The sequence below is a fragment of the Physeter macrocephalus genome, chromosome 16, assembly GCF_002837175.3.
Source record: "Physeter macrocephalus isolate SW-GA chromosome 16, ASM283717v5, whole genome shotgun sequence".
Classification (NCBI taxonomy): domain Eukaryota; kingdom Metazoa; phylum Chordata; class Mammalia; order Artiodactyla; family Physeteridae; genus Physeter; species Physeter macrocephalus.
Genome location: NC_041229.1, coordinates 50931301 through 50941158, shown reverse-complemented (window position 1 = coordinate 50941158; position 9858 = coordinate 50931301).

The following is a 9858-nucleotide window of genomic DNA, read 5'->3' as shown; positions in this document are numbered from 1 at the left end:
ATAGGTTTTGGGTCATTGTGTTTTCATTGTCATTTGTTTCTAGGTATTTTTTGATTTCCCCTTTGATTTCTTCAGTGATCTCTTGGTTATTTAGTAGTGTATTGTTTAGCCTCCATATGTTTGTATTTTTTACAGTTTTTCTTCCTGTAATTGATACCTAGTCTCATAGCATTGTGGTCATAAAAGATACTTGATCCGATTTCAATTTCCTTAAACTTACCAAGGCTTGATTTGTGACCCAAGATATGATCTATCCTGGAAAATGTTTCATGAGGACTTGAGAAGAAAGTGTATTCTGTTGTTTTTGGATGGAATTTCCTATAAATATCAATTACATCCATCTTGCTAATGTGTCATTTAAAGCTTGCGTGTCCTTATTTATTTTCATTTGGGATGATCTGTGCTTTGGTGAGAGTGGGGTGTTTACATCCCCCATTATTATTGTGTTACTGTCAATTTACTCTTTTATGGCTGTTAACATTTGCCTTATATATTTAGGTGCTCCTATGCTGGGTGCATAAATATTTACAATTGTTGTATCTTCTTCTTGGATTGATCCCTTTGTCATTATGTAGTGTCCTTCTTTGTCTCTGTAATAGTCTTTCTTTTAACGTCTACTTTGTCTGCTATGAGAATTGCTACTCCAGCTTTCTTTTGATTTCCAGTTGAATGGATTATCTTCTTCCATCCCCTCACTTACAGTCTGTATGTGTCCCTAGGTCTGAAATGGGTCACTTGTAGCCAGCATATATACAAGTCTTGTTTTTGTATTCATTCAGCCAGTCTATGTTTTTGGTTGGAGCATTTAATCCATTTACATTTAAGGTAATTATTGATATGTATGTTCCTGTTACCATTTGCTTAATTGTTTTTTCTTTGTTTTTGATGTGTTTCCTGCCTAGAGAAGTTCCTTTTTCATTTGTTGTAAAGCTGGTTTGGTTTGCTGAATTCTCTTAGCTTTTGCTTGTCTGTAAAGGTTTTAATTTCTCCATCAAATCTGAATGAAATCCTTACTGGGTAGAGTAATCTTGGTTGTAGGTTTTTTCCTTTCATCACTTTAAATATGTCCTGCCACACCCTCAGGCTTGCAGAGTTTCTGCTGTGAAATCAGCTGTTAACCTTATGGGGATTCCCTTGTATGTTATTTCTTGCTTTTTGTGTTAGTTATTTCCACTATTTTATCTTCCAGGTCCCTTATCCGTGCTTCTGCCTCAGTTATTCTGCTATTGATTCCTTCTAGAGAAATTTTAATATTGTATTTATTTTTTGATAGTTTGATTAATATGTGTCATGGCATGTATCTCCTGGATTTTTCCTATATGGGACTCTCTGTGCTTCTTGGACTTGATTGACCATTTCCTTTCCCATATTAGGGAAGTTTTCAACGATAATCTCTTCAAATATTTTTTCAATCCCTTTCTTTTTCTCCTATAATTTGAATATTGGTGTGTTTAATGTTGTCCCAGAGGTCTCTGAGACTGTCCTCAATTCTTTTCATTTTTTTTCTTCATTCTGCTCTGTGTTAGTTATTTCCACTATTTTATCTTCCAGGTCCCTTATCCGTGCTTCTGCCTCAGTTATTCTGCTATTGATTCCTTCTAGAGAAATTTTAATTTCATTTATTGTTTTGTTCATCATTGTGTGTTCACTCTTTAATTCTTCTAGGTCCTTGTTAAGCGTTTCTTGTATTTTCTCTATTCTGTTTCCAATATTTTGGATCATCTTTACTATCATTACTCTGAATTCTTTTTCAGGAAGACTCCCTATTTCCTCTTCATTTGTTAGGTCTGGTGGGTTTTTACCTTGCTCCTTCATCTGCTGTGTATTTCTCTGTCTTCTCATTTAATTAACTTACTGCATTTGAGGTCTCCTGTTCTCAGGCTGCATGTTCGTAGTTCCTGTTGCTTTTGGTGTCTGCCCCCAGTGGGTAAGGTTGGTTCAGTGGGTTGTGTAGGCTTCCTGGTGGAGTGGACTGGTGCCTGTGTTCTGGTGGATGAGGTTGGATCTTGTCTTTCTGATGGGCAGGACCGTGTCCAGTGGTGATTTTGTCTTATCTTTGAACTTATTATGATTTTTGTGTCTGCGCTGATAGCTTCACTCACGCCTATCTCTGGAGCTCGTTTAGGCGGTGCTCTGAATCCCCTTTCCTCGCACACCCCGAAACAATGGTCTTTTGCCTCTTTGGCAGTTCCAGACATTTTCCCAGATTCCCTCCCAGCTAGCTGTGGCGCACTAGCCCCTTTCAGTCTTTCTCCACACAACCAACCCCAATCCTCTCCCTGGGATCTGAACTCCAACGCCTGAGCCTCAGCTCCCAGCCCCCACCTGCCAGGCGGGTGAGCAGACAAGTGTCTCAGGCTGGTGAGTGCTGGTCGACACCGATCCTCTGCGCGGGAATCTCTCTGCTTTGCCCTCTGCACCCCTGTTGCTGTGCTCTCCTCTGTGGCTCTGAAGCTTCCCCTCCACCCAACCCCTGTCTCCTCCAGTGAAGGGGCTTCCTAGTGTGTGGAAACTTTTCCTCCTTCACAGCTCCCTCCCACTGGTGCAGGTCCCATCCCTATTCTTTTGTCTCTGCTTTTTCATTTTTTTCTTTTGCCCTACCCAGGTACATGGGGAGTTTCTTGACTTTTGGGAAGTCTGAGGTCTTCTGCCAGCGTTCGGTAGGTGTTCTGTAGGAGTTGTTCCACATGTAGATGTATTTTTGATGTATTTGTGGGGAGGAAGGTGATCTCCACGTCTTACTGCTCTGCCATCTTGAAGGTCCTCCTGTAGACTTTTTAAATGATGGCAATTCTGACTGGTGCTGTGAGGAGGTACCTCATTATAGTTTTGATCTACATTTTTCTAATAATTAGCATTCTTGAGCACCTTTTCATGTGTTTATTAGCCATATTTAAGTCTTTGGAGAAATGTCTATTTAGGTCTTCTGCCCATTTTTCGATTGGGTTGTTTTTCATATTGAGCTGTATAACCTGTTTGTATACTTTTGGAAATTAATTGCTTGTTGGTAGCATTGTTCCCAAGTATTTTGTCCAATCCATAGGTTATCTTTTCTTTTTGTTGATGGTTTCCTTTGCTGTGCGAAAGCTTTTATATTTAATTAGGTCACGTTTGTTTATTTTGGCTTTTGTTTCCATTACTCTAGGAGGTAGAATTTTGTATATTAATTTTGTATCCTGCAACTTTACTGAATTCACTGATGAACTCTAGTAGTTTTCTTTTGGCATCTTTAGGGTTTTCTATGTATAGTATCATGTTATCTGCAAATGGTGACAATTATACTTCTTCATTTCCAATTCTGATTCCTTTTATATCCTTTTGTTCTCTGATTGCTATTGCTAGGACTTCCAAAACTGTGTTGAATAAAAGTGGCAAGAGTGGGCATCTTTTTGTTCCTGATCTTAGAGGATCTTTCACCTTTTCACCACTGAGTATGAAGTTAGCTGTCATATATGGCCTTTATTATGTTGGGATATGTTCCTTCTTTGCCCATTTTCTGTAGAGTTTTTAATGATAAATCCATGTTGAATTTTATCAAATGCTTTTTCTGCATCTGTTGAGTTGATCATATGGTTTTTATTCTTCAATTTGTTAATGTGGTGTATCACATTGATTGGTTTGCAGATATTGAAAAATCCTTGCATCCCTGGGATAAATCCCACTTGATCATGGTGTATGATCCTTTTAATGTGCTGTTGGAGCTTGCTAGTATTTTGTTGAGGATTTTTGCATCTCTATTCATCAGTGATACTGATCTGTAAGTTTCTTGTTATGTGCTATCTTTGTTTGGTTTTAGTAACAAAGTTACTGTGCCCTCGTAGAATGATTTCAAAAGTATTCCTTCCTCTTGAAATTTTTTGCAAAGTTTGAGTAGGATAGGTGTTAACTCTTCTCTAAATGTTTGGTAGAATTTACCTGTGAAGCCATCTAGTCCTGGACTTTTGTTTGTAGGGAGTTTTTAAACTACTGATTCAATTTTGGTACTGGTAATGTGTCTGTTCATATTTTTGATTTCTTTCTGGTTCAGTCTTAGTAGATTGTAGCTTTCTAAGAATTTGTCCATTTATTCTTACCTGTCTGTTTTATTGGTCTTATATTGGTGTATATTTGGTGTGTAGTTCTCATAGTAGTCTTTTATTTTCCTTTGTATTTCTATGGTGTTAATTGTAACTTCTCCTTTTTCATTTCTGATTTTATTGGTTTGGGCACTCTCCCTTTTTTTCTTAATGAGTCTGACTAAAGGTTTTTCAATGTTGTTTACCTTTTCAAAGAACCAGCTTTTAGTGTCATCAATCTTTTTTTTTCTGTCTCTGTTTCATTTATTTCTGCTCTGATCTTTATGATTACTTTCCTTCTACTAACTTTGGATTTTGTTTGTTCTTCTTTCTCTAGTTGCTTTAGGTGTATGGTTAGTTTGTTTATTTGAGATTTTTCTTGTTTCCTGATGTAGTCTTGTATCACTATAAACTTCCCTGTCCCATAGGCTCTGGATCATTGTGTTTTTGTTTTCATTTGTCTCTAGGTATTTTTTTATTTCCCCTTAGATTTCTTCAGTGATCCACTGGTTGTGTAGTAGCATATTGTTTAGCCTCCATGTGTTTGTGTTTTTTGCATTTTTTTCTTGTAATTGATAGACTCATAGCATTGTGGTCAGAAAAGATGCTTGATATGATTTGTTTTCTTAAATTTACCAAGGCGTGGTTTTTGGCCTAGCATGTGATCTGTCCTAGAGAATGTTCCATGTGCACTTGGAAAGAATGTGGATTCTGCTGCTTTTGGGTGGAATGCTCTATAAATATCAATTAAGTCCATTTGTTCTAATGTATTGTTTAAGACCTGTGTTTCCTTATTGGTTTTCTGTCTGGATTATCTGTCCATTGATGTAAGTGGGGTGTTAAAGTCCACTACCATTATTGTGTTACTGTTGACTTCTCCTTTTATGTCTGTTTATATTTGCCTTATATATGGAGTTGCTCTTATGTTGGGTGGATATATATTTACAATTGCTATATATTTTTCTTGGATTGATTCCTTGACCATGACGTAGTATCCTTCTTTGTATCCTTCTTCTCTTGTAACAGTCTTTATTTTAAAAACTATTTTGTCTGATATAAGTATTGCTCTTCTGGCTTTCTTTTGATTTCCATTTGGTGAAATATCTTTTTCCATCCCCTCACTTTCAGTCTGTATTTGTCTCTAGATCTGAAGTGAGTCTCTTATAGGCCGCATATATATGGGTCATGTTTTTGTATCCATTCAGCTAGTCTGTGTCTTTTGGTTGGAGCATTTAGTCCATAAATATTTAAGGTCATTGTCAATATGTATGTTCTTATTGGCATTTGTTAATTGTTTTGGATTTGTTTTTGTATGTCTTTTTCTTTTTTCCATTTCTTCTTTTGTTCTCTTGTGATTTGATGACTATCTTTAGGGTTATGTTTGTATTCCTTTTTTGTGTGTCTATATATATTATAGATTTTTGGTTTGTGGTTACCTTGAGGTTTTTGTATAGCAGTCTACATATATATATGATTGTTTTAAGTTGCTGATCTCTTCATTTCAAATACATTTTAAATACCCTGCACTGGTACTCTTCTCACCTCACAATTACTGTTTTTTGATGTCACATTTTACAACTAATTGTTTTCTGTATCCCTTAACTGCTTATTGTGGATACAGACGATTTTACCACTTTTTTGTTTTAACCTCCCTACCAGCTTTGTGTGTGGATGATTTCCTACCATTACTGTATGGTTGCCTTTACCAGTGAGCTTTTTCATTCTGTAATTTTCTTGTCTCTAGTTGTGGCCTTTTCTTTTTTACCCAGAGAAGTTCCTTTAATATTTGGTGTTAATGCTGGTTTGGTGGTTTGAAGTCTTTTAGCTTTTGTGTGTCTGTAAAGCTTTTGATTTCTCCACCAAATCTGAATGAGAGCCTTGTTGGGTAGAGTATTCTTGGTTGTAGGTTTTTCCCTTTCACTTCTTTAAATATATCATGCCACTCACTTCTGGCCTGCAGAGCTTTTGCTGAAAAATCAACTGATAGTCTTATGGGTGGGTAGAGTATTCTTGGTTGTAGATTTTTCCCTTTCACTTCTTTAAATATATCATGCCACTCACTTCTGGCCTGCAGAGCTTTTGCTGAAAAATCAACTGATAGTCTTATGGGAGTTCCCTTGTATGTTATTTGTTGATTTTCCCTTGATGCTTTTAGTATCTTTATCTTTAAGTTTTGTCATTTTGATTACAGTGTGTCTTGGTGTGTTCCTCTTTGGGTTAATCCTGTATGGGACTCTGTACTTCCTGAACTTGGGTGACTCTTTCCTTTTCCAGGTTAGGGAAATTTTCAGCTATGATCTCTTCAAATATTTTCTCAGGCCCTTTTTCTCTTCTCCTTCTGTGCCGCCTGTAATGCAAATATTAGTGTGCTTGATGTTGTCCTAGAGGTCTCTGTCCTCATTTCTTCTCATTCTTTTTTTCTGTTTAGGAGCAGTGATTTCTACTACTCTGTCTTCCACCTCACTGATCCATTTTTCTGAATCATTTAGTCTAATACTGATTCCTTCTAGTGTATTTTTCATTTCAGTTATTACATTCTTCATCTCTGTTTTGTTGTTCTTTATATTTTCTAACTCTTCGTTAAAAACTTCTAACTTCTTGCTCTGTGCATCCATTCTCTCCCCAGTTCTTTGATCGTCTTTAAGATCATTACTCTGAACTCCTTCTTGGATTGCCTATCTCCACTTCACTTAGTTCTTCTGATATTTTATCTTTTTCCTTCATCTGGAAAATATTCTTCTCCTGCCTCATTTTGTCTAAGTTGCTGTTTGTATTTTTATGTCTGTGGTAGGCTAGTTACATTCTCAGCCTTGCAAAAGTGGCCCTCTGTAGGCAGTGTCCTGTGCATCCCAGCAGTGTACTCCCCTCTCATCACCTAAACTATATGCTCTAGTGTTTCCCCCTAAGAGGGCTGCATGGGTCCTTCTATTGTGGTGGGCTGACTATGTAGGTGGCCTGGTAGGCTTGGTTGGCCCCTAGTCTGGTTGGTTGCCAGGCCCTCCCTTTTACAGATGCTGCTGGCTGCTGTTTAATGGACTGGTTAATGAGGTGGCTGGTTGTTAAATCCTAGGGGGCCCTGGGGCTAGTGCTGGCTCACTGGTGGGTGGAGTCAGGGTCCCAAAGACTCTGGGGCTTTTGCCCCCCCCCCATTGGCAGGTGGAACCAGATCCTGAGGTTAGTGCCAGTCTACTGGCAGACAGAGCTGTTTCCTGGAATCCAGATGTGTAGGGCCCAGGGATCCCAGAGCTTGTTTCAGATCACTGTGGTGGAGAGCAGTTCCTGACACAATTGGGTATGGGGTCTAGGGTGTCTCAAAAGTTGTGTTGGCCAGTTAGTGGGCAGGGCCAGGACCCAGCGTCCTAGGGTTGTGTCTGGCCTGTGTTGTGGGATCAAAGTTTTCTTGCTTTTGGTGTCTGCCTCCTGGTGGGTGAGTCTGGTCTAGAGGCTTGTGCAGGCTTCCTGGTGGGAGGGGTGAGTGCCTGTCTACTGGTGGGAGAAGTTGGGTGTTGGCACTCTGGTGGGATGGGCTGTGTCTAGGGACAAGTCCAAGACCAGAGGCCGCTGTGGGCTCTTTAGTCTTTAGGCAGCCTGTCTGATGATGGGTGGAGCTGTGTCCCTGCCCAGTGTGTTGTTTGGCTTGAGGCGTCCCAGCACTGCTACCTGCAGGCTGTTGGGTAGTGCCAGGTCTTAGAACTAATGAGCTAAGATGGCATCTGCTAGCATCAGCGTTCACATGGTTGAATGTTCCCCAATATATTTGATTCCAATGTCTATGTTCCCAGAATGAGCTGCAACCACCCCCTGCCTCTCCAGGAGACTCTGTAAGACCAATAGGTAGGTCTTGCCTAGACTCCTATCAAATTACTCTTTTGCCCTGGGACCTGGTACACATGAGATTTTGTGTGAGCTCTTTAAGAGTGAAGTCTCTATTTCCCCCCAATCCTTTGGGGATCCTGCAATTAAGCCACACTAGCCTTCAAAGCCAAGTGCTCTGGGTGCAGGCTCCTCTTCTAGGTGCTGGACCCCTGGGCTGGGAGCCTGACATGGGGCTTAGAACTCTCACTCCTGTGGGAGAACCTCTGCAATATAATTGTTCTCCAGTTTGTGGGTTACCCACCTGGGGCATATGGGATTTGATTATATCACAATTCTGCCCCTCCTACCTGTCTCGTTGTGGTTCCTTTTTTATGTCTTTAGTTGTAGATCTTTTCTGGTAGGTTCCAGTCTTTTTTATCAATGGTTGTTTTGCAGATAGTTGTGATTTTGGTGTCTTCATGAGTGGAGGTAAGCACAGGGTTTTTCTACTCCACCATGGTGGCCACTCTCTCCCATTACACTCTTGATTGGAAGTCTATGTTTTCCTTATGCTATAAACTGAATGTTTATGTCACCCCAAAATTCATGTGTTGAAAAATAACCCCAAATACCACCTTCTGATGGCATTAGGAGGTGAAACCTTTGGGGGTGATTAAGTCATGAGAGTGAAGCTCTCATGAATGGGATTAGTGCCCTTATATGAGAGACCCCTCCTCCTTTCTTACATAGGATACAGTGAAAAGGCAGCTGTCTATGAACCAGGAAGCATACCAGCACCAGACACTAAATCTGCCAGTACCTTCATCTTGGACTTCCGAGCCTCCAGAGTTGTGAGAAATAAGTTCTGTTGTTTATAAGCTACCCAGTCTATGGTACTGCTATGTTATAGCAGCCTGAATGGACTAAGGTGCCATATATGCCAAAGTAACCCATTGGGACAAGGGTGACATGAATATGGTCTACCTAGAGTAAATATTCAGCCAAATATGAGACACTCAAATCCACTTTCTCAGATTCCTTGCTGCTTCCAGCTGTGCCAGCTTAATCAGAAGGTTTAAGTATCTAAGAAGACAAAAAAGACATGTTTTGCAGATTCCTGAGTTACCTGTGAGAAAAGATGAAATGAAGCTTACTAAAGTTCCATTTCTAAACTACACTTGTACTATTTTAAAGCTATGTCCTACACACACACATGTAAATGATAAACAATTAGTTTGATGAGTTACAGGTAACTCAAATAGACAATAACTGCTGTACATGCAGAAGGGCAAGTCAGAGAGAGGCTTAATCCCAGAATGTTACAACGAGATGGCTGATTGTACTAAAAGAAAATGGGGAGCAATAAGGGTAAAATTCACATATAAATCAGCAAAATTTAAGCTCTAAAATAAACTTTTTATTATTTTTGAATTTTATTGGAGTATAGTTGATTCACAATGTTGTGTTAGTTTCAGGTGTACAGCAAAGTGATTCAGTTATACATATACATATGTCTATTATTTTTTAGATTCTTTTCCATTATAGGTTACTACAAGATATTGAGTAAAGTTCCCTGTGCTCTACAGTAGGTCCTTGATGGTTATCTATCTTATATATAGCAGTGTGTGTGTGTTAATCCCAAGCTTCTGATTTATCCCTCCCCCCACCCACACATTTCCCCTTTGGTAACCGTAAATTTGTTTTTGATATCTGTAAGTCTGTTTCTGTTTTGTAAATAAGTTCATTTGTCTCATTTATGAGTGATACCGTATGATATTTGTCTTTCTCTGACTTGCTTCATTTAGTATAATAATCTCTAGGTCCATCCATGTTGCTGTAAATGGCATTATTTCAATCTTTTTTATGGCTGAGTGGTATTCCATTGTATGTATGTACCACATCTTTATCCATTCCTCTGTTGATGTACATTTAGGTTGCTTCCATGTCTTGGCTAAACAGTGCTGCAATGAACATTGAGGTGCATGCATCTTTTCAAATTATGGTTTTC